Here is a 25,967-nt window from a genome sequence, read left to right on the forward strand (position 1 = left end):
GGTGACTGAAGCAGGGGTGACAGGGAGATAGTGGGTGACTGAGGCAGGGGTGACAGGGAGATAGTAGGTGACTGAAACAGGGGTGACAGGGAGATAGTGGGTGACTGAAGCAGGGGTGACAGGGAGATAGTGGATGACTGAGGCAGGGATGACAGGGAGATAGAAGGTGACTGAAACAGGGGTGACAGGGAGATAGTGGGTGACTGAGGCAGGGGTGACAGGTAGAGTTGGTGACTGAGGCTGGGTGACAGGTAGAGTTGGTGACTGAAGCAGGGGTGACAGAGTGGGTGACTGAGGCAGGGGTGACAGGGAGATAGTGGGTGACTGAAGCAGGGGTGACAGGGAGATAGTGGGTGACTGAGGCAGGGATGACAGGGATATAGTGGGTGACTGAGGTAGGGGTGACTGGGAGATAGTGGGTGACTGAGGCAGGGGTGCCTGGAGATAGTGGGTGACTGAGGCAGGGGTGACTGGCAGATAGTGAGTGACTGAGGCAGAGGTGACTGGGAGATAGTGAGTGACTGAAGCAGGGGTGACAGGGAGATAGTGGATGACTTGGGCAGGGATGACAGGGAGATAGTAGCTGACTGAAACAGGGGTGACAGGGAGATAGTGGGTGACTGAAGCAGGGGTGACAGGGAGATAGTGGATGACTGAGGCAGGGATGACACGGAGATAGTAGGTGACTGAGGCAGGGGTGACAGAGAGATAGTAGGTGACTGAGGCAGGGGTGACAGAGAGATAGTGGGTGACTGAGACAGGGGTGACAGAGAGATAGTGGTTGACTGAGGCAGGGGTGACTGGGAGATAGTGGGTGACTGAGAGATAGTGGGTGACTGGTGAGGCCGGGGTGACAGGGAGATAGTAGGTGACTGGTGAGGCAGGGGTGACAGGGAGATAGTGGGTGACTGGTGAGGCAGGGGTGACAGGGAGATAGTGGGTGACTGGTGAGGTAGGGGTGACAGGGAGATAGTGGGTGACTGAGACAGGGATGACAGGGAGATAGTGGGTGACTGAGGCAGGGGTGACAGGGAGACAGTGGGTGACTGAGACAGGGGTGACAGGGAGATAGTGGATGACTAAGGCAGGGGTGACATGGAGGTAGTGGGTGAATGGTGAGGCAGGGGTGACAGGGAGATAGTGGGTGACTGAGACAGGGTTGACAGGGAAATAGTGGTTGACTGGTGAGGCAGGGGTGACAGGGAGATAGTGGGTGACTGATGAGGCAGGGGTGACAGGGAGATAGTGGGTGACTGGTGAGGTAGGGGTTACAGGGAGATAGTGGGTGACTGAGACAGGGATGACAAGGAGATAGTGGGTGACTGAGGCAGGGGTGACAGGGAGATAGTGGGTGACAGAGGCAGGGGTGACAGGGAGATAGTGGGTGACTGAAGTAGCAGTGACAGGGAGATAGTGGGCGAGTAAGGCAGGAGTGACCAGAAGTTAGTGGGTGACTGAAGTAGGGGTGACAGGGAGATAGTAAGCGAGTAAGGCAGGAGTGACCAGTAGTTTGTGGGTGACAGGGAGATAGTGGGTGACTGAAGTAGGTGTGACAGGGAGATAGTGGGTGACTGAGGCAGGGGTGACAGGGAGATAGTGGGTGACTGGGAGATAGAGAGTGACTGAGGCAGGGGTGACAGGGAGATAGTGGGTGACTGAGGCAGGGGTGACAGGGAGATAGTAGGTAACTGAAACAGGGGTGACAGGGAGATAGTGGGTGACTGAAGCAGGGGTGACAGGGAGATAGTGGATGACTGAGGCAGGGATGACAGGGAGATAGTAGGTGACTGGAATAGGGGTGACAGGGCAATAGTGCGTGACTGAAGCAGGGGTGACAGGGAGATAGTGGGTGACTGAGGCAGGGGTGACAGGTAGAGTTGGTGACTGAGGCAGGGTGACAGGTAGAGTTGGTGACTGAAGCAGGGGTGACAGAGTGGGTGACTGAGGCAGGGGTGACAGGGAGATAGTGGGTGACTGAAGCAGGGATGACAGGGAGATAGTGGGTAACTGAGGCAGAGGTTACAGGGAGACAGGGAATGACTGAGACAGGGGGACAGGGAGATATTGGGTGACTGAGGCAGGGGTGACATGGAGATAGTGGGTGACTGAAACAGGGGTGACAGGGAGATAGGGGGTGACTGAAATAGCGGTGACAGGGAGATAGTGGACAAGTAAGGCAGGAGTGACCAGTATTTAGTCAGTGACAGGGATATAGTGGGTGACTGAAGTAGGGGTGACAGGGAGATAGTGGGCGAGTAAGGCAGGAGTGGCCAGTAGTTAGTGAGTGACAGGGAGATAGTGGGTGACTGAAGTAGGTGTGACAGGGAGATAGTGGGAGACTGAGGAAGGGGTGACAGGTTGATAGTGGGTGACTGAAGCAGGGATGACAGGGAGATAGTGGGTAACTGAGGCAGAGGTTACAGGGAGACAGGGAATGACTGAGACAGGGGGACAGGGAGATATTGGGTGACTGAGGCAGGGGTGACATGGAGATAGTGGGTGACTGAAACAGGGGTGACAGGGAGATAGTGGGTGACTGAAATAGCGGTGACAGGGAGATAGTGGACAAGTAAGGCAGGAGTGACCAGTATTTAGTGAGTGACAGGGATATAGTGGGTGACTGAAGTAGGGGTGACAGGGAGATAGTGGGCGAGTAAGGCAGGAGTGGCCAGTAGTTAGTGAGTGACAGGGAGATAGTGGGTGACTGAAGTAGGTGTGACAGGGAGATAGTGGGAGACTGAGGCAGGGGTGACAGGTTGATAGTGGGTGACTGAAGCAGGTGTGACAGGGAGATAGTGGGTGACTGAGGCAGGGATGACAGGGAGATAGTGGGTGACTGAGGCAGGGGTGACTGGGAGATAGTGACTGACTGAAGCAGGGGTGACAGGGAGATAGTGGATGACTGAGGCAGGGATGACAGGGAGATAGTAGGTGACTGATGCAGGGGTGACAGAGAGATAGTGGGTGACTGAGACAGGGGTGACAAAGAGATAGTGGGTGACTGAGACAGGGGTGACAGAGAGACAGTAGGTAACTGAGGCAGGGGTGACAGAGGGATAGTTGGTGACTGAGACAGGGGTGACAGAGAGAGAGTGGGTGACTGAGACAGGGGTGACAGAGAGATAGTGGGTGACTGAGGCAGGGGTGACTGGGAGATAGTGGGTGACTGAGGCAGGGGTGACAGGGAGATAGTAGGTAACTGAAACAGGGGTGACAGGGAGATAGTGGGTGACTGAAGCAGGGGTGACAGGGAGATAGTGGATGACTGAGGCAGGGATGACAGGGAGATAGTAGGTGACTGAAACAGGGGTGACAGGGAGATAGTGGGTGACTGAGGCAGGGGTGACAGGTAGAGTTGGTGACTGAGGCAGGGTGACAGGTAGAGTTGGTGACTGAAGCAGGGGTGACTGAGGCAGGGGTGACAGGGAGATAGTGGGTGACTGAAGCAGGGATGACAGGGAGATAGTGGGTAACTGAGGCAGGGGTGACAGGGAGACAGTGAATGACTGAGGCAGGGGGACAGGGAGATAGTGGGTGACTGAGGCAGGGGTGACAGGGAGATAGTGGGTGACTGAAGTAGCGGTGACAGGGAGATAGTGGACGAGTAAGGCAGGAGTGACCAGTATTTAGTGGGTGACAGGGAGATAGTGGGTGACTGAAGTAGGGGTGACAGGGAGATAGTGGGCGAGTAAGGCAGGAGTGACCAGTAGTTAGTGAGTGACAGGGAGATAGTGGGTGACTGAAGTAGGTGTGACAGGGAGATAGTGGGAGACTGAGGCAGGGGTGACAGGGAGATAGTGGGTGACTGAAGCAGGGGTGACAGGGAGATAGTGGGTGACTGAGGCAGGGATGACATGGATATAGTGGGTGACTGAGGTAGGGGTGACTGGGAGATAGTGGGTGACTGAGGCAGGGGTGACTGGGAGATAGTGGGTGACTGAGACAGGGGTGACTGGCAGATAGTGAGTGACTGAGGCAGAGGTGACTGGGAGACAGTGAGTGACTGAAGCAGGAGTGACAGGGTCATAGTGGATGACTGAGGCAGGAATGACAGGGAGATAGTAGGTGACTGAGGCAGGGGTGACAGTGAGATAGTGGGTTAATGAGACAGGGGTGACAGAGAGATAGTGGGTGACTGAGACAGGGTTGACAGAGAGATAGTGGGTGACTGAGGCAGGGGTGACTGGGAGACAGTGAGTGACTGAAGCAGGGGTGACAGGGAGACAGTGAGTGACTGAAGCAGGGGTGACAGGGAGATAGTGGATGACTGAGGCTGGAATGACAGGGAGATAGTAGGTGACTGAGGCAGGGGTGACTGGCAGATAGTGAGTGACTGAGGCAGAGGTGACTGGGAGACAGTGAGTGACTGAAGCAGGGGTGACAGGGAGATAGTGGATGACTGAGGCAGGAATGACAGGGAGATAGTAGGTGACTGAGGCAGGGGTGACAGTGAGATAGTGGATTACTGAGACAGGGGTGACAGAGAGATAGTGGGTGACTGAGACAGGGGTGACAGAGAGATAGTGGGTGACTGAGGCAGGGGTGACTGGGAGACAGTGAGTGACTGAAGCAGGGGTGACAGGGAGATAGTGGGTGACTGAAGCAGGGGTGACAGAGAGATAGTGGATGACTGAGGCAGGGGTGACAGTGAGATAGTGGGTGACTGAGACAGGGGTGACAGAAAGATAGTGGGTGACTGAGGCAGGGGTGACTGGGAGATAGTGGGTGACTGTGAGACAGGGGTGCAGGGGAAATAGTCGGTGACTGGTGAGGTATGGGTGACAGGGAGATAGTGGGTGAGTGAGACAGGGATGACAGGGAGATTGTAGGTGACTGAGGCAGGGGTGACAGGGAGACAGTCGGTGACTGAGACAGGGGTGACAGGGAGATAGTGGGTGACTAAGGCAGGGGTGACATGGAGGTAGTGGGTGAATAGTGAGGCAGGAGTGACAGGGAGATAGTGGGTGACTGAGGCAGGGTTGACAGGGAAATAGTGGGTGACTGGTGAGGCAGGGGTGACAGGGAGATAGTGGGTGACTGGTGAGGCAGGGGTGACAGGGAGATAGTGGGTGACTGGTGAGGTAGGGGTGACAGGGAGATAGTGGGTGACTGAGACAGGGATGACGGAGATAGTGGGTGACTGAGGCAGGGGTGACAGGGAGATAGTGGGTGACAGAGGCAGGGGTGACAGGGAGATAGTGGGTGACTGGTGAGGTAGGGGTGACAGGGAGATAGTGGGTCACTGAGACAGGGATGACAGGGAGATAGTGGGTGATTGAGGCAGGGGTGACAAGGAGAGAGTGGGTGACTGAGACAGGGGTGACAGGGAGATAGTGGATGACTAAGGCAGGGGTGACATGGAGGTAGTGTGTGAATGGTGAGGCAGGAGTGACAGGGAGATAGTGGGTGACTGAGGCAGGGTTGACAGGGAAATAGTGGGTGACTGGTGAGGCAGGGGTGACAGGCAGATAGTGGGTGACTGGTGAGGCAGGGGTGACAGGGAGATAGTGGGTGACTGGTGAGGTAGGGGTGACAGGGAGATAGTGGGTGACTGAGACAGGGATGACAGGGAGATAGTGGGTGACTGAGGCAGGGGTGACAGGGAGATAGTGGGTGACTGAAGTAGCGGTGACAGGGAGATAGTGGACGAGTAAGGCAGGAGTGACCAGTATTTAGTGGGTGACAGGGAGATAGTGGGTGACTGAAGTAGGGGTGGCAGGGAGATAGTGGGCGACTAAGGCAGGAGTGACCAGTAGTTAGTGAGTGACAGGGAGATAGTGGATGACTGAAGTAGGTGTGACAGGGAGATAGTGGGAGACTGAGGCAGAGGTGACAGGGAGATAGTGGGTGACTGAAGCAGGGGTGACAGGGAGATAGTGGGTGACTGAGGCAGAGATGACAGGGATATAGTGGGTGACTGAGGTATGGGTGACTAAGAGATAGTGGGTTACTGAGGCAGGGGTGACTGGGAGATAGTGGGTGACTGAGGCAGGGGTGACTGGCAGATAGTGAGTGACTGAGGCAGAGGTGACTGGGAGACAGTGAGTGACTGAAGCAGGGGTGACAGGGAGATAGTGGATGACTGAGGCAGGAATGACAGGGAGATAGTAGGTGACTGAGGCAGGGGTGACAGGGAGATAGTGGGTGACTGAGACAGGGGTGACAGAGAGATAGTGGGTGACTGAGGCAGGGGTGACTGGGAGACAGTGAGTGACTGAAGCAGGGGTGACAGGGAGATAGTGGATGACTGAGGCAGGGATGACAGGGATATAGTAGGTGAATGAAACAGGGGTGACAGGGAGATAGTGGGTGACTGAAGCAGGGGTGACAGGGAGATAGTGGATGACTGAGGCAGGGATAACAGGGAGATAGTAGATGACTGAGGCAGGGGTGACAGTGAGATAGTGGGTGACTGAGACAGGGGTGACAGAAAGATAGTGGGTGACTGAGGCAGGGATGACTGGGAGATAGTGGGTGACTGAGAGATAGTGGGTGACTGTGAGACAGGGGTGACAGGGGAAATAGTGGGTGACTGGTGAGGTAGGGGTGACAGGGAGATAGTGGGTGACTGAGACAGGGATGACAGGGAGATAGTGGGTGATTGAGGCAGGGGTGACAGGGAGAGAGTGGGTGACTGAGACAGGGGTGACAGGGAGATAGTGGATGACTAAGGCAGGGGTGACATGGAGGTAGTGGGTGAATGGTGAGGCAGGAGTGACAGGGAGATAGTGGGTGACTGAGGCAGGGTTGACAGGGAAATAGTGGGTGAATGGTGAGGCAGGGGTGACAGGGAGATAGTAGGTGACTGAAACAGGGGTGACAGGGAGATAGTGGGTGACTGAGGCAGGGGTGACAGGTAGAGTTGGTGACTGAGGCAGGGTGACAGGTAGAGTTGGTGACTGAGGCAGGGGTGACAGGGACATAGTGGGTGACTGAAGCAGGGATGACAGGGAGATAGTGGGTAACTGAGGCAGGGGTCACAGGGAGACAGTGAATGACTGAGGCAGGGGGACAGGGAGATAGTGGGTGACTGAGGCAGGGGTGACAGGGAGATAGTGGGTGACTGAAGTAGCGGTGACAGGGAGATAGTGGACGAGTAAGGCAGGAGTGACCAGTATTTAGTGGGTGACAGGGAGATAGTGGGTGACTGAAGTAGGGGTGGCAGGGAGATAGTGGGCGAGTAAGGCAGGAGTGACCAGTAGTTAGTGAGTGACAGGGAGATAGTGGATGACTGAAGTAGGTCTGACAGGGAGATAGTGGGAGACTGAGGCAGAGGTGACAGGGAGATAGTGGGTGACTGAAGCAGGGGTGACAGGGAGATAGTGGGTGACTGAGGCAGAGATGACAGGGATATAGTGGGTGACTGAGGTATGGGTGACTGGGAGATAGTGGGTTACTGAGGCAGGGGTGACTGGGAGATAGTGGGTGACTGAGGCAGGGGTGACTGGTAGATAGTGAGTGACTGAGGCAGAGGTGACTGGGAGACAGTGAGTGACTGAAGCAGGGGTGACAGGGACATAGTGGATGACTGAGGCAGGAATGACAGGGAGATAGTAGGTGACTGAGGCAGGGGTGACAGTGAGATAGTGGGTTACTGAGACAGGGGTGACAGGGAGATAGTGGGTGACTGAGACAGGGGTGACAGAGAGATAGTGGGTGACTGAGACAGGGGTGACTGGGAGACAGTGAGTGACTGAAGCAGGGGTGACAGGGAGATAGTGGATGACAGGCAGGGATGACAGGGATATAGTAGGTGAATGAAACAGGGGTGACAGGGAGATAGTGGGTGACTGAAGCAGGGGTGACAGGGAGATAGTGGATGACTGAGGCAGGGATAACAGGGAGATAGTAGATGACTGAGGCAGGGGTGACAGTGAAATAGTGGGTGACTGAGACAGGGGTGACAGTGAAATAGTGGGTGACTGAGGCAGGGGTGACAGTGAAATAGTGGGTGACTGAGGCAGGGATGACTGGGAGATAGTGGGTGACTGAGAGATAGTGGGTGACTGTGAGACAGGGGTGACAGGGGAAATAGTGGGTGACTGGTGAGGTAGGGATGACAGGGAGATAGTGGGTGATTGAGGCAGGGGTGACAGGGAGAGAGTGGGTGACTGAGACAGGGGTGACAGGGAGATAGTGGATGACTAAGTTAGGGGTGACATGGAGGTAGTGGGTGAATGGTGAGGCAGGAGTGACAGGGAGATAGTGGGTGACTGAGGCAGGGTTGACAGGGAAATAGTGGGTGACTGGTGAGGCAGGGGTGACAGGGAGATAGTGGGTGACTGGTGAGGCAGGGGTGACAGGGAGATAGTGGGTGACTGGTGAGGTAGGGGTGACAGGGAGATAGTGGGTGACTAAGACAGGGATGACAGGGAGATAGTGGGTGACTGAGGCAGGGGTGACAGGGAGATAGTGGGTGACAGAGGCAGGGGTGACAGGGAGATAGTGGGTGACTGAAGTAGCGGTGACAGGGAGATAGTGGGCGAGTAAGGCAGGAGTGACCAGTAGTTAGTGGGTGACTGAAGTAGGGGTGACAGTGAGATAGTGGGCGAGTAAGGCAGGAGTGACCAGTAGTTAGTGGGTGACAGGGAGATAGTGGATGACTGAAGTAGGTGTGACAGGGAGATAGTGGGTGACTGAGGCAGGGGTGACAGGGAGATAGTGGGTGACTGGGAGATAGAGAGTGACTGAGCCAGGGGTGACAGGGAGATAGTGGGTGACTGAAGCAGGGGTGACAGGGAGATAGTGGGTGACTGAGGCAGGGGTGACAGGGAGATAGTAGGTGACTGAAACAGGGGTGACAGGGAGATAGTGGGTGACTGAAGCAGGGGTGACAGGGAGATAGTGGATGACTGAGGCAGGGATGACAGGGAGATAGAAGGTGACTGAAACAGGGGTGACAGGGAGATAGTGGGTGACTGAGGCAGGGGTGACAGGTAGAGTTGGTGACTGAGGCAGGGTGACAGGTAGAGTTGGTGACTGAAGCAGGGGTGACAGAGTGGGTGACTGAGGCAGGGGTGACAGGGAGATAGTGGGTGACTGAAGCAGGGGTGACAGGGAGATAGTGGGTGACTGAGGCAGGGATGACAGGGATATAGTGGGTGACTGAGGTAGGGGTGACTGAGGCAGGGGTGCCTGGGAGATAGTGGGTGACTGAGGCAGGGGTGACTGGCAGATAGTGACTGAGGCAGAGGTGACTGGGAGATAGTGAGTGACTGAAGCAGGGGTGACAGGGAGATAGTGGATGACTTGGGCAGGGATGACAGGGAGATAGTAGCTGACTGAAACAGGGGTGACAGGGAGATAGTGGGTGACTGAAGCAGGGGTGACAGGGAGATAGTGGATGACTGAGGCAGGGATGACACGGAGATAGTAGGTGACTGAGGCAGGGGTGACAGAGAGATAGTAGGTGACTGAGGCAGGGGTGACAGAGAGATAGTGGGTGACTGAGACAGGGGTGACAGAGAGATAGTGGTTGACTGAGGCAGGGGTGACTGGGAGATAGTGGGTGACTGAGAGATAGTGGGTGACTGGTGAGGCAGGGGTGACAGGGAGATAGTAGGTGACTGGTGAGGCAGGGGTGACAGGGAGATAGTGGGTGACTGGTGAGGCAGGGGTGACAGGGAGATAGTGGGTGACTGGTGAGGTAGGGGTGACAGGGAGATAGTGGGTGACTGAGACAGGGATGACAGGGAGATAGTGGGTGACTGAGGCAGGGGTGACAGGGAGACAGTGGGTGACTGAGACAGGGGTGACAGGGAGATAGTGGGTGATTAAGGCAGGGGTGACATGGAGGTAGTGGGTGAATGGTGAGGCAGGGGTGACAAGGAGATAGTGGATGACTGAGGCAGGGTTGACAGGGAAATAGTGGGTGACTGGTGAGGCAGGGGTGACAGGGAGATAGTGGGTGACTGATGAGGCAGGGGTGACAGGGAGATAGTGGGTGACTGGTGAGGTAGGGATTACAGGGAGATAGTGTGCGAGTAAGGCAGGAGTGACCAGTAGTTAGTGGGTGACTGAAGTAGGGGTTACAGTGAGATAGTGGGCGAGTAAGGCAGGAGTGACCAGTAGTTAGTGGGTGACAGGGAGATAGTGGGTGACTGAAGTAGGTGTGACAGGGAGATAGTGGGTGACTGAGGCAGGGGTGACAGGGAGATAATGGGTGACTGGGAGATAGAGAGTGACTGAGGCAGGGGTGACAGGGAGATAGTGGGTGACTGAAGCAGGGGTGACAGGGAGATAGTGGGTGACTGAGGCAGGGGTGACAGGGAGATAGTAGGTGACTGAAACAGGGGTGACAGGGAGATAGTGGGTGACTGAAGCAGGGGTGACAGGGAGATAGTGGATGACTGAGGCAGGGATGACAGGGAGATAGAAGGTGACTGAAACAGGGGTGACAGGGAGATAGTGGGTGACTGAGGCAGGGGTGACAGGTAGAGTTGGTGACTGAGGCAGGGTGACAGGTAGAGTTGGTGACTGAAGCAGGGGTGACAAAGTGGGTGACTGAGGCAGGGGTGACAGGGAGATAGTGGGTGACTGAAGCAGGGGTGACAGGGATATAGTGGGTGACTGAGGCAGGAATGACAGGGATATAGTGGGTGACTGAGGTAGGGGTGACTGGGAGATAGTGGGTGACTGAGGCAGGGGTGCCTGGGAGATAGTGGGTGACTGAGGCAGGGGTGACTGGCAGATAGTGAGTGACTGAGGCAGAGGTGACTGGGAGATAGTGAGTGACTGAAGCAGGGGTGACAGGGAGATAGTGGATGACTTGGGCAGGGATGACAGGGAGATAGTAGCTGACTGAAACAGGGGTGACAGGGAGATAGTGGGTGACTGAAACAGGGGTGACAGGGAGATAGTGGATGACTGAGGCAGGGATGACACGGAGATAGTAGGTGACTGAGGCAGGGGTGACAGAGAGATAGTAGGTGACTGAGGCAGGGGTGACAGAGAGATAGTGGGTGACTGAGACAGGGGTGACAGAGAGATAGTGGGTGACTGAGGCAGGGGTGACTGGGAGACAGTGAGTGACTGAAGCAGGAGTGACATGGAGATAGTGGGTGACTGAAGCAGGGGTGACAGGGAGATAGTGGATGACTGAGGCAGGGATGACAGGGAGATAGAAGGTGACTGAAACAGGGGTGACAGGTAGAGTTGGTGACTGAGGCAGGGTGACAGGTAGAGTTGGTGACTGAAGCAGGGGTGACAAAGTGGGTGACTGAGGCAGGGGTGACAGGGAGATAGTGGGTGACTGAAGCAGGGGTGACAGGGATATAGTGGGTGACTGAGGCAGGGATGACAGGGATATAGTGGGTGACTGAGGTAGGGGTGACTGGGAGATAGTGGTTGACTGAGGCAGGGGTGACTGGGAGATAGTGGGTGACTGAGAGATAGTGGGTGACTGGTGAGGCAGGGGTGACAGGGAGATAGTAGGTGACTGGTGAGGCAGGGGTGACAGGGAGATAGTGGGTGACTGGTGAGGCAGGGGTGACAGGGAGATAGTGGGTGACTGGTGAGGTAGGGGTAACAGGGAGATAGTGGGTGACTGAGACAGGGATGACAGGGAGATAGTGGGTGACTGAGGCAGGGGTGACAGGGAGACAGTGGGTGACTGAGACAGGGGTGACAGGGTGATAGTGGGTGACTAAGGCAGGGGTGACATGGAGGTAGTGGGTGAATGGTGAGGCAGGGGTGACAGGGAGATAGTGGGTGACTGAGGCAGGGTTGACAGGGAAATAGTGGTTGACTGGTGAGGCAGGGGTGACAGGGAGATAGTGGGTGACTGATGAGGCAGGGGTGACAGGGAGATAGTTGGTGACTGGTGAGATAGGGGTTACAGGGAGATAGTGGGTGACTGAGACAGGGATGACAAGGAGATAGTGGGTGACTGAGGCAGGGGTGACAGGGAGATAGTGGGTGACAGAGGCAGGGGTGACAGGGAGATAGTGGGTGACTGAAGTAGCAGTGACAGGGAGATAGTGGGCGAGTAAGGCAGGAGTGACCAGAAGTTAGTGGGTGACTGAAGTAGGGGTGACAGGGAGATAGTATGCGAGTAAGGCAGGAGTGACCAGTAGTTTGTGGGTGACAGGGAGATAGTGGGTGACTGAAGTAGGTGTGACAGGGAGATAGTGGGTGACTGAGGCAGGGGTGACAGGGAGATAGTGGGTGACTGGGAGATAGAGAGTGACTGAGGCAGGGGTGACAGGGAGATAGTGGGTGACTGAGGCAGGGGTGACAGGGAGATAGTAGGTAACTGAAACAGGGGTGACAGGGAGATAGTGGGTGACTGAAGCAGGGGTGACAGGGAGATAGTGGATGACTGAGGCAGGGATGACAGGGAGATAGTAGGTGACTGAAATAGGGGTGACAGGGCGATAGTGGGTGACTGAAGCAGGGGTGACAGGGAGATAGTGGGTGACTGAGGCAGGGGTGACAGGTAGAGTTGGTGACTGAGGCAGGGTGACAGGTAGAGTTGGTGACTGAAGCAGGGGTGACAGAGTGGGTGACTGAGGCAGGGGTGACAGGGAGATAGTGGGTGACTGAAGCAGGGATGACAGGGAGATAGTGGGTAACTGAGGCAGAGGTTACAGGGAGACAGGGAATGACTGAGACAGGGGGACAGGGAGATATTGGGTGACTGAGGCAGGGGTGACATGGAGATAGTGGGTGACTGAAACAGGGGTGACAGGGAGATAGTGGGTGACTGAAATAGCGGTGACAGGGAGATAGTGGACAAGTAAGGCAGGAGTGACCAGTATTTAGTGAGTGACAGGGATATAGTGGGTGACTGAAGTAGGGGTGACAGGGAGATAGTGGGCGAGTAAGGCAGGAGTGGCCAGTAGTTAGTGAGTGACAGGGAGATAGTGGGTGACTGAAGTAGGTGTGACAGGGAGATAGTGGGAGACTGAGGCAGGGGTGACAGGTTGATAGTGGGTGACTGAAGCATGTGTGACAGGGAGATAGTGGGTGACTGAGGCAGGGATGACAGGGAGATAGTGGGTGACTGAGGCAGGGGTGACTGGGAGATAGTGACTGAGGCAGAGGTGACTGGGAGATAGTGGGTGACTGAAGCAGGGGTGACAGGGAGATAGTGGATGACTGAGGCAGGGATGACAGGGAGATAGTAGGTGACTGATGCAGGGGTGACAGAGAGATAGTGGGTGACTGAGACAGGGGTGACAAAGAGATAGTGGGTGACTGAGACAGGGGTGACAGAGAGACAGTAGGTGACTGAGGCAGGGGTGACAGAGGGATAGTGGGTGACTGAGACAGGGGTGACAGAGAGAGAGTGGGTGACTGAGACAGGGGTGACAGAGAGATAGTGGGTGACTGAGGCAGGGGTGACTGGGAGATAGTGGGTGACTGAGGCAGGGGTGACAGGGAGATAGTAGGTGACTGAAACAGGGGTGACAGGGAGATAGTGGGTGACTGAGGCAGGGGTGACAGGTAGATTTGGTGACTGAGGCAGGGTGACAGGTAGAGTTGGTGACTGAAGCAGGGGTGACTGAGGTAGAGGTGACAGGGAGATAGTGGGTGACTGAAGCAGGGATGACAGGGAGATAGTGGGTAACTGAGGCAGGGGTGACAGGGAGACAGTGAATGACTGAGGCAGGGGGACAGGGAGATAGTGGGTGACTGAGGCAGGGGTGACAGGGAGATAGTGGGTGACTGAAGTAGCGGTGACAGGGAGATAGTGGACGAGTAAGGCAGGAGTGACCAGTATTTAGTGGGTGACAGGGAGATAGTGGGTGACTGAAGTAGGGGTGACAGGGAGATAGTGGGCGAGTAAGGCAGGAGTGAGCAGTAGTTAGTGGGTGACTGAAGTAGGTGTGACAGGGAGATAGTGGGAGACTGAGGCAGGGGTGACAGAGAGATAGTGGGTGACTGAAGCAGGGGTGACAGGGAGATAGTGGGTGACTGAGGCAGGGATGACATGGATATAATGGGTGACTGAGGTAGGGGTGACTGGGAGATAGTGGTTGACTGAGGCAGGGGTGACAGGGAGATAGTAGGTGACTGAGGCAGGGGTGACTGGCAGATAGTGAGAGACTGAGGCAGAGGTGACTGGGAGACAGTGAGTGACTGAAGCAGGGGTGACAGGGAGATAGTGGATGACTGAGGCAGGAATGACAGGGAGATAGTAGGTGACTGAGGCAGGGGTGACAGTGAGATAGTTGGTTACTGAGACAGGGGTGACAGAGAGATAGTGGGTGACTGAGACAGGGGTGACAGAGAGATAGTGGGTGACTGAGGCAGGGGTGACTGGGAGACAGTGAGTGACTGAAGCAGGGGTGACAGGGAGATAGTGGATGACTGAGGCAGGGATGACAGGGAGATAGTAGGTGACTGAAACAGGGGTGACAGGGAGATAGTGGGTGACTGAAGCAGGGGTGACAGGGAGATATTGGATGACTGAGGCAGGGGTGACAGTGAGATAGTGGGTGACTGAGGCAGGGGTGACTGGGAGATAGTGGGTGACTGTGAGACAGGGGTGACAGGGGAAATAGTGGGTGACTGGTGAGGTAGGGGTGACAAGGAGATAGTGGGTGAGTGAGACAGGGATGACAGGGAGATTGTAGGTGACTGAGGCAGGGGTGACAGGGAGACAGTGGGTGACTGAGACAGGGGTGACAGGGAGATAGTGGGTGACTAAGGCAGGGGTGACATGGAGGTAGTGGGTGAATGGTGAGGCAGGAGTGACAGGGAGATAGTGGGTGACTGAGGCAGGGTTGACAGGGAAATAGTGGGTGACTGGTGAGGCAGGGGTGACAGGGAGATAGTGGGTGACTGGTGAGGCAGGGGTGACAGGGAGATAGTGGGTGACTGGTGAGGTAGGGGTGACAGGGAGATAGTGGGTGACTGAGACAGGGATGACATGGAGATAGTGGGTGACTGAGGCAGGGGTGACAGGGAGATAGTGGGTGACAGAGGCAGAGGTGACAGGGAGATAGTGGGTGACTGGTGAGGTAGGGGTGACAGGGAGATAGTGGGTCACTGAGACAGGGATGACAGGGAGATAGTGGGTGATTGAGGCAGGGGTGACAGGGAGATAGTGGATGACTAAGGCAGGGGTGACATGGAGGTAGTGTGTGAATGGTGAGGCAGGAGTGACAGGGAGATAGTGGGTGACTGAGGCAGGGTTGACAGGGAAATAGTGGGTGACTGGTGAGGCAGGGGTGACAGGCAGATAGTGGGTGACTGGTGAGGCAGGGGTGACAGGGAGATAGTGGGTGACTGGTGAGGTAGGGGTGACAGGGAGATAGTGGGTGACTGAGACAGGGATGACAGGGAGATAGTGGGTGACTGAGGCAGGGGTGACAGGGAGATAGTGGGTGACTTAAGTAGCGGTGACAGGGAGATAGTGGGCGAGTAAGGCAGGAGTGACCAGTAGTTAGTGGGTGAGTGAAGTAGGGGTGACAGTGAGATAGTGGGCGAGTAAGGCAGGAGTGACCAGTAGTTAGTGGGTGACAGGGAGATAGTGGGTGACTGTAGTAGGTGTGACAGGGAGATAGTGGGTGACTGAGGCAGGGGTGACAGGGAGATAGTGGGTGACTGGGAGATAGAGAGTGACTGAGGCAGGGGTGACAGGGAGATAGTGGGTGACTGAAGCAGTGGTGACAGGGATATAGTGGGTGACTGAGGCAGGGGTGACAGGGAGATAGTGGGTGACTGAAGCAGGGTAGACAGGGAGATAGTGGATGACTGAGGCAGGGATGACAGGGAGATAGAAGGTGACTGAAACAGGGGTGACAGGGAGATAGTGGGTGACTGAGGCAGGGGTGACAGGTAGAGTTGGTGACTGAGGCAGGGTGACAGGTAGAGTTGGTGACTGAAGCAGGGGTGACAGAGTGGGTGACTGAGGCAGTGGTGACAGGGAGATAGTGGGTGACTGAAGCAGGGGTGACAGGGAGATAGTGGGTGACTGAGGCAGGGATGACAGGGATATAGTGGGTGACTGAGGTAGGGGTGACTGGGAGATAGTGGGTGACTGAGGCAGGGGTGACTGGGAGATAGTGGGTGACTGAGGCAGGGGTGACTGGCAGATAGTGAGTGACTGAGGCAGAGGTGACTGGGAGATAGTGAGTGACTGAAGCAGGGGTGACAGGGAGATAGTGGATGACTTGGGCAGGGATGACAGGGAGATAGTAGCTGACTGAAACAGGGGTGACAGGGAGATAGTGGGTGACTGAAGCAGGGGTGACAGGGAGATAGTGGATGACTGAGGCAGGGATGACACGGAGATAGTAGGTGACTGAGGCAGGGGTGACAGAGAGATAGTAGGTGACTGAGGCAGGGGTGACAGAGAGATAGTGGGTAACTGAGACAGGGGTGACAGAGAGATAGTGGGTGACTGAGGCAGGGGTGACTGGGAGATAGTGGGTGACTGAGAGATAGTGGGTGACTGGTGAGGCAGGGGTGACAGGGAGATAGTAGGTGACTGGTGAGGCAGGGGTGACAGGGAGATAGTAGGTGACTGGTGAGGCAGGGGTGACAGGGAGATAGTGGGTGACTGGTGAGGTAGGGGTGACAGGGAGATAGTGGGTGACTGAGACAGGGATGACAGGGAGATAGTGGGTGACTGAGGCAGGGGTGACAGGGAGACAGTGGGTGACTGAGACAGGGGTTACAGGGAGATAGTGGGTGACTAAGGCAGGGGTGACATGGAGGTAGTGGGTGAATGGAGAGGCAGGGGTGACAGGGAGATAGTGGGTGACTGAGGCAGGGTTGACAGGGAAATAGTGGGTGACTGGTGAGGCAGGGGTGACAGGGAGATAGTGGGTGACTGGTGAGGCAGGGGTGACAGGGAGATAGTGGGTGACTGGTGAGGTAGGGGTTACAGGGAGATAGTGGGTGACTGAGACAGGGATGACAAGGAGATAGTGGGTGACTGAGGCAGGGGTGACAGGGAGATAGTGGGTGACAGAGGCAGGGGTGACAGGGAGATAGTGGGTGACTGAAGTAGCAGTGACAGGGAGATAGTGGGCGAGTAAGGCAGGAGTGACCAGAAGTTAGTGGGTGACTGAAGTAGGGGTGACAGGGAGATAGTGGGTGACTGAAGCAGGGGTGACAGGGAGATAGTGGGTGACTGAGGCAGGGGTGACAGGTAGAGTTGGTGACTGAGGCAGGGTGACAGGTAGAGTTGGTGACTGAAGCAGGGGTGACAGAGTGGGTGACTGAGGCAGGGGTGACAGGGAGATAGTGGGTGACTGAAGCAGGGATGACAGGGAGATAGTGGGTAACTGAGGCAGAGGTTACAGGGAGACAGGGAATGACTGAGACAGGGGGACAGGGAGATATTGGGTGACTGAGGCAGGGGTGACATGGAGATAGTGGGTGACTGAAACAGGGGTGACAGGGAGATAGTGGGTGACTGAAATAGCGGTGACAGGGAGATAGTGGACAAGTAAGGCAGGAGTGACCAGTATTTAGTGAGTGACAGGGATATAGTGGGTGACTGAAGTAGGGGTGACAGGGAGATAGTGGGCGAGTAAGGCAGGAGTGGCCAGTAGTTAGTGAGTGACAGGGAGATAGTGGGTGACTGAAGTAGGTGTGACAGGGAGATAGTGGGAGACTGAGGCAGGGGTGACAGGTTGATAGTGGGTGACTGAAGCATGTGTGACAGGGAGATAGTGGGTGACTGAGGCAGGGATGACAGGGAGATAGTGGGTGACTGAGGCAGGGGTGACTGGGAGATAGTGACTGAGGCAGAGGTGACTGGGAGATAGTGGGTGACTGAAGCAGGGGTGACAGGGAGATAGTGGATGACTGAGGCAGGGATGACAGGGAGATAGTAGGTGACTGATGCAGGGGTGACAGAGAGATAGTGGGTGACTGAGACAGGGGTGACAAAGAGATAGTGGGTGACTGAGACAGGGGTGACAGAGAGACAGTAGGTGACTGAGGCAGGGGTGACAGAGGGATAGTGGGTGACTGAGACAGGGGTGACAGAGAGAGAGTGGGTGACTGAGACAGGGGTGACAGAGAGATAGTGGGTGACTGAGGCAGGGGTGACTGGGAGATAGTGGGTGACTGAGGCAGGGGTGACAGGGAGATAGTAGGTGACTGAAACAGGGGTGACAGGGAGATAGTGGGTGACTGAGGCAGGGGTGACAGGTAGATTTGGTGACTGAGGCAGGGTGACAGGTAGAGTTGGTGACTGAAGCAGGGGTGACTGAGGTAGAGGTGACAGGGAGATAGTGGGTGACTGAAGCAGGGATGACAGGGAGATAGTGGGTAACTGAGGCAGGGGTGACAGGGAGACAGTGAATGACTGAGGCAGGGGGACAGGGAGATAGTGGGTGACTGAGGCAGGGGTGACAGGGAGATAGTGGGTGACTGAAGTAGCGGTGACAGGGAGATAGTGGACGAGTAAGGCAGGAGTGACCAGTATTTAGTGGGTGACAGGGAGATAGTGGGTGACTGAAGTAGGGGTGACAGGGAGATAGTGGGCGAGTAAGGCAGGAGTGAGCAGTAGTTAGTGGGTGACTGAAGTAGGTGTGACAGGGAGATAGTGGGAGACTGAGGCAGGGGTGACAGAGAGATAGTGGGTGACTGAAGCAGGGGTGACAGGGAGATAGTGGGTGACTGAGGCAGGGATGACATGGATATAATGGGTGACTGAGGTAGGGGTGACTGGGAGATAGTGGTTGACTGAGGCAGGGGTGACAGGGAGATAGTAGGTGACTGAGGCAGGGGTGACTGGCAGATAGTGAGAGACTGAGGCAGAGGTGACTGGGAGACAGTGAGTGACTGAAGCAGGGGTGACAGGGAGATAGTGGATGACTGAGGCAGGAATGACAGGGAGATAGTAGGTGACTGAGGCAGGGGTGACAGTGAGATAGTTGGTTACTGAGACAGGGGTGACAGAGAGATAGTGGGTGACTGAGACAGGGGTGACAGAGAGATAGTGGGTGACTGAGGCAGGGGTGACTGGGAGACAGTGAGTGACTGAAGCAGGGGTGACAGGGAGATAGTGGATGACTGAGGCAGGGATGACAGGGAGATAGTAGGTGACTGAAACAGGGGTGACAGGGAGATAGTGGGTGACTGAAGCAGGGGTGACAGGGAGATATTGGATGACTGAGGCAGGGGTGACAGTGAGATAGTGGGTGACTGAGGCAGGGGTGACTGGGAGATAGTGGGTGACTGTGAGACAGGGGTGACAGGGGAAATAGTGGGTGACTGGTGAGGTAGGGGTGACAAGGAGATAGTGGGTGAGTGAGACAGGGATGACAGGGAGATTGTAGGTGACTGAGGCAGGGGTGACAGGGAGACAGTGGGTGACTGAGACAGGGGTGACAGGGAGATAGTGGGTGACTAAGGCAGGGGTGACATGGAGGTAGTGGGTGAATGGTGAGGCAGGAGTGACAGGGAGATAGTGGGTGACTGAGGCAGGGTTGACAGGGAAATAGTGGGTGACTGGTGAGGCAGGGGTGACAGGGAGATAGTGGGTGACTGGTGAGGCAGGGGTGACAGGGAGATAGTGGGTGACTGGTGAGGTAGGGGTGACAGGGAGATAGTGGGTGACTGAGACAGGGATGACATGGAGATAGTGGGTGACTGAGGCAGGGGTGACAGGGAGATAGTGGGTGACAGAGGCAGAGGTGACAGGGAGATAGTGGGTGACTGGTGAGGTAGGGGTGACAGGGAGATAGTGGGTCACTGAGACAGGGATGACAGGGAGATAGTGGGTGATTGAGGCAGGGGTGACAGGGAGATAGTGGATGACTAAGGCAGGGGTGACATGGAGGTAGTGTGTGAATGGTGAGGCAGGAGTGACAGGGAGATAGTGGGTGACTGAGGCAGGGTTGACAGGGAAATAGTGGGTGACTGGTGAGGCAGGGGTGACAGGCAGATAGTGGGTGACTGGTGAGGCAGGGGTGACAGGGAGATAGTGGGTGACTGGTGAGGTAGGGGTGACAGGGAGATAGTGGGTGACTGAGACAGGGATGACAGGGAGATAGTGGGTGACTGAGGCAGGGGTGACAGGGAGATAGTGGGTGACTTAAGTAGCGGTGACAGGGAGATAGTGGGCGAGTAAGGCAGGAGTGACCAGTAGTTAGTGGGTGAGTGAAGTAGGGGTGACAGTGAGATAGTGGGCGAGTAAGGCAGGAGTGACCAGTAGTTAGTGGGTGACAGGGAGATAGTGGGTGACTGTAGTAGGTGTGACAGGGAGATAGTGGGTGACTGAGGCAGGGGTGACAGGGAGATAGTGGGTGACTGGGAGATAGAGAGTGACTGAGGCAGGGGTGACAGGGAGATAGTGGGTGACTGAAGCAGTGGTGACAGGGATATAGTGGGTGACTGAGGCAGGGGTGACAGGGAGATAGTGGGTGACTGAAGCAGGGTAGACAGGGAGATAGTGGATGACTGAGGCAGGGATGACAGGGAGATAGAAGGTGACTGAAACAGGGGTGACAGGGAGATAGTGGGTGACTGAGGCAGGGGTGACAGGTAGAGTTGGTGACTGAGGCAGGGTGACAGGTAGAGTTGGTGACTGAAGCAGGGGTGACAGAGTGGGTGACTGAGGCAGTGGTGACAGGGAGATAGTGGGTGACTGAAGCAGGGGTGACAGGGAGATAGTGGGTGACTGAGGCAGGGATGACAGGGATATAGTGGGTGACTGAGGTAGGGGTGACTGGGAGATAGTGGGTGACTGAGGCAGGGGTGACTGGGAGATAGTGGGTGACTGAGGCAGGGGTGACTGGCAGATAGTGAGTGACTGAGGCAGAGGTGACTGGGAGATAGTGAGTGACTGAAGCAGGGGTGACAGGGAGATAGTGGATGACTTGGGCAGGGATGACAGGGAGATAGTAGCTGACTGAAACAGGGGTGACAGGGAGATAGTGGGTGACTGAAGCAGGGGTGACAGGGAGATAGTGGATGACTGAGGCAGGGATGACACGGAGATAGTAGGTGACTGAGGCAGGGGTGACAGAGAGATAGTAGGTGACTGAGGCAGGGGTGACAGAGAGATAGTGGGTAACTGAGACAGGGGTGACAGAGAGATAGTGGGTGACTGAGGCAGGGGTGACTGGGAGATAGTGGGTGACTGAGAGATAGTGGGTGACTGGTGAGGCAGGGGTGACAGGGAGATAGTAGGTGACTGGTGAGGCAGGGGTGACAGGGAGATAGTAGGTGACTGGTGAGGCAGGGGTGACAGGGAGATAGTGGGTGACTGGTGAGGTAGGGGTGACAGGGAGATAGTGGGTGACTGAGACAGGGATGACAGGGAGATAGTGGGTGACTGAGGCAGGGGTGACAGGGAGACAGTGGGTGACTGAGACAGGGGTTACAGGGAGATAGTGGGTGACTAAGGCAGGGGTGACATGGAGGTAGTGGGTGAATGGAGAGGCAGGGGTGACAGGGAGATAGTGGGTGACTGAGGCAGGGTTGACAGGGAAATAGTGGGTGACTGGTGAGGCAGGGGTGACAGGGAGATAGTGGGTGACTGGTGAGGCAGGGGTGACAGGGAGATAGTGGGTGACTGGTGAGGTAGGGGTTACAGGGAGATAGTGGGTGACTGAGACAGGGATGACAAGGAGATAGTGGGTGACTGAGGCAGGGGTGACAGGGAGATAGTGGGTGACAGAGGCAGGGGTGACAGGGAGATAGTGGGTGACTGAAGTAGCAGTGACAGGGAGATAGTGGGCGAGTAAGGCAGGAGTGACCAGAAGTTAGTGGGTGACTGAAGTAGGGGTGACAGGGAGATAGTGGGCGAGTAAGGCAGGAGTGACCAGTAGTTTGTGGGTGACAGGGAGATAGTGGGTGACTGAAGTAGGTGTGACAGGGAGATAGTGGGTGACTGAGGCAGGGGTGACAGGGAGATAGTGGGTGACTGAGGAAGGGGTGACAGGGAGATAGTAGGTAACTGAAACAGGGGTGACGGAGATAGTGGGTGACTGAAGCAGGGGTGACAGGGAGATAGTGGATGACTGAGGCAGGGATGACAGGGAGATAGTAGGTGACTGAAACAGGGGTGACAGGGCGATAGTGGGTGACTGAAGCAGGGGTGACAGGGAGATAGTGGGAGACTGAGGCAGGGGTGACAGGTAGAGTTGGTGACTGAGGCAGAGTGACAGGTAGAGTTGGTGACTGAACCAGGGGTGACAGAGTGGATGACTGAGGCAGGGGTGACAGGGAGATAGTGGGTGACTGAAGCAGGGATGACAGGGAGATAGTGGGTAACTGAGGCAGAGGTTACAGGGAGACAGGGAATGACTGAGACAGGGGGACAGGGAGATAGTGGGTGACTGAGGCAGGGGTGACATGGAGATAGTGGGTGACTGAAACAGGGGTGACAGGGAGATAGTGGATGACTGAAATAGCGGTGACAGGGAGATAGTGGACAAGTAAGGCAGGAGTGACCAGTATTTAGTGAGTGACAGGGATATAGTGGGTGACTGAAGTAGGGGTGACAGGGAGATAGTGGGCGAGTAAGGCAGGAGTGACCAGTAGTTAGTGAGTGACAGGGAGATAGTGGGTGACTGAAGTAGGTGTGACAGGGAGATAGTGGGAGACTGAGGCAGGGGTGACAGGTTGATAGTGGGTGACTGAAGCAGGGGTGACAGGGAGATAGTGGGTGACTGAGGCAGGGATGACAGTGAGATAGTGGGTGACTGAGGCAGGGGTGACTGGGAGATAGTGACTGAGGCAGAGGTGACTGGGAGATAGTGGGTGACTGAAGCAGGGGTGACAGGGATATAGTGGATGACTGAGGCAGGGATGACAGGGAGATAGTAGGTGACTGATGCAGGGGTGACAGAGAGATAGTGGGTGACTGAGACAGGGGTGACAGAGATAGTAGGTGACTGAGGCAGGGGTGACAGAGAGATAGTGGGTGACTGAAACAGGGGTGACAAAGAGATAGTGGGTGACTGAGACAGGGGTGACAGAGACAGTATGTGACTGAGGCAGGGGTGACAGAGGGATAGTGGGTGACTGAGACAGGGGTGACAGAGAGAGAGTGGGTGACTGAGACAGGGGTGACAGAGAGATAGTGGGTGACTGAGGTAGGGGTGACTGGGAGATAGTGGGTGACTGAGAGATAGTGGGTGACTGGTGAGGCAGGGGTGACAGGGAGATAATGGGTGACTGGTGAGGCAGGGGTGACAGGGAGATAGTGGGTGACTTAGACAGCGATGACAGGGAGATAGTTGGTGACTGAGGCAGGGGTAACAGGGAGATAGTTGGTGACTGAGGCAGGGGTGACATGGAGATAGTGGGTGACTGAAGTAGCGGTGACACGGAGATAGTGGGCGAGTAAGGCAGGAGTGACCAGTAGTTAGTGGGTGACTGAAGTAGGGGTGACAGGGAGATAGTGGGCGAGTAAGGCAGGAGTGACCAGTAGTTAGTGGGTGACAGGGAGATAGTGGGCGACTGAAGTAGGTGTGACAGGGAGATAGTGGGTGACTGAGGCAGGGGTGACAGGGAGATAGTGGGTGACTGGGAGATATAGAGTAACTGAGGCAGGGGTGACAGGGAGATAGTAGGTGACTGAAGCAGGGGTGACAGGGAGATAGTGGGTGACTGAGGCAGGGGTGACAGGGAGATAGTAGGTGACTGAAACAGGGGTGACAGGGAGATAGTGGGTGACTGAAGCAGGGGTGACAGGGAGATAGTGGATGACTGAGGCAGGGATGACAGGGAGATAGTAGGTGACTGAAACAGGGGTGACAGGGAGATAGTGGGTGACTGAGGCAGGGGTGACAGGTAGAGTTGGTGACTGAGGCAGGGTGACAGGTAGAGTTGGTGACTGAATTAGGGGTGACAGAGTGGGTGACTGAGGCAGAGGTGACAGGGAGATAGTGGGTGACTGAAGCAGGGGTGACAGGGAGATAGTGGGTGACTGAGGCAGGGATGACAGGGATATAGTGGGTGACTGAGGTAGGGGTGATTGGGAGATAGTGGGTGACTGAGGTAGGGGTGACTGGGAGATAGTGGGTGACTGAGGCAGGGGTGACTGGCAGATAGTGAGTGACTGAGGCAGAGGTGACTGGGAGATAGTGAGTGACTGAAGCAGGGGTGAAAGGGAGATAGTGGATGACTGGGACAGGGATGACAGGGAGATAGTAGGTGACTGAAACAGGGGTGACAGAGAGATAGTGGGTGACTGAAGCAGAGGTGACAGGGAGATAGTGGATGACTGAGGCAGGGATGACAGGGAGATAGTATGTGACTGAGGCAGGGGTGACAGAGAGATAGTAGGTGACTCAGGCAGGGGTGACAGAGAGATAGTGGGTGACTGAGACAGGGGTGACAGAGAGATAGTGGGTGACTGAGACAGGGGTGACAGAGAGATAGTGGGTGACTGAGGCAGGGGTGACTGGGAGATAGTGGGTGACTGAGAGATAGTGGGTGACTGGTGAGGCAGGGGTGACAGGGAGATAGTGGGTGACTGGTGAGGCAGGGGTGACAGGGAGATAGTGGGTGACTGGTGAGGCAGGGGTGACAGGGAGATAGTGGGTGACTGGTGAGGTAGTGGTGACAGGGAGATAGTGGGTGACTGAGACAGGGATGACAGGGAGATAGTGGGTGACTGAGGTAGGGGTGACGGAGACAGTGGGTGACTGAGACAGGGGTGACAGGGAGATAGTGGGTGACTAAGGCAGGGGTGACATGGAGGTAGTGGGTGAATGGTGAGGCAGGGGTGACAGGGAGATAGTGGGTGACTGAGGCAGGGTTGACAGGGAAATAGTGCGTGACTGGTGAGGCAGGGGTGACAGGGAGATAGTGGGTGACTGGTGAGGCAGGGGTGACAGGGAGATAGTGGGTGACTGGTGAGGTAGGGGTTACAGGGAGATAGTGGGTGACTGAGACAGGGATGACAGGAAGATAGTGGGTGACTGAGGCAGGGGTGACAGGGAGCTAGTGGGTGACTGAAGTAGCGGTGACAGGGAGATAGTGGGCGAGTAAGGCAGGAGTGACCAGTAGTTAGTGGGTGACTGAAGTAGGGGTGACAGGGAGATAGTGGGCGAGTAAGGCAGGAGTGACCAGTAGTTTGTGGGTGACAGGGAGATAGTGGGTGACTGAAGTAGGTGTGACAGGGAGATAGTGGGTGACTGAGGCAGGGGTGATAGAGAGATAGTGGGTGACTGGGAGATAGAGAGTGACTGAGGCAGGGGTGACAGGGAGATAGTGGGTGACTGAAGCAGGGGTGACAGGGAGATAGTGGATGACTGAGGCAGGGGTGACAGGGAGATAGTAGGTGACTGAAACAGGGGTGACAGGGAGATAGTGGGTGACTGAAGCAGGGGTGACAGGGAGATAGTGGATGACTGAGGCAGGGATGACAGGAAGATAGTTGGTGACTGAAACAGGGGTGACAGGGAGATAGTGGGTGACTGAAGCAGGGGTGACACGGAGATAGTGGGTGACTGAGGCAAGGGTGACAGGTAGAGTTGGTGACTAAGGCAGGGTGACAGGTAGAGTTGGTGACTGAAGCAGGGGTGACAGAGTGGGTGACTGAGGCAGGGGTGACAGGGAGATAGTGGGTGACTGAAGCAGGGATGACAGGGAGATAGTGGGAAACTGAGGCAGGGGTTACAGGGAGACAGGGAATGACTGAGACTGGGGGACAGGGATATAGTGGGTGACTGAGGCAGGGGTGACATGGAGATAGTGGGTGACTGAAACAGGGGTGACAGGGAGATAGTGGGTGACTGAAATAGCGGTGACAGGGAGATAGTGGACGAGTAAGGCAGGAGTGACCAGTATTTAGTGGGTGACAGGGATATAGTGGGTGACTGAAGTAGGGGTGACAGGGAGATAGTGGGCAAGTAAGGCAGGAGTGACCAGTAGTTAGTGAGTGACAGGGAGATAGTGGGTGACTGAGGCAGGGTTGACAGGTAAATAGTGGGTGACTGAAGCAGGGGTGACAGGGAGATAGTGGGTGACTGAGGCAGGGATGACAGGGAGATAGTGGGTGACTGAGGCAGAGGTGACTGGGAGATAGTGGGTGACTGAAG

The sequence above is a fragment of the Pseudophryne corroboree genome, chromosome 4 (assembly GCF_028390025.1).
Source record: "Pseudophryne corroboree isolate aPseCor3 chromosome 4, aPseCor3.hap2, whole genome shotgun sequence".
In the NCBI taxonomy this organism is placed as follows: Eukaryota; Metazoa; Chordata; class Amphibia; order Anura; family Myobatrachidae; genus Pseudophryne; species Pseudophryne corroboree.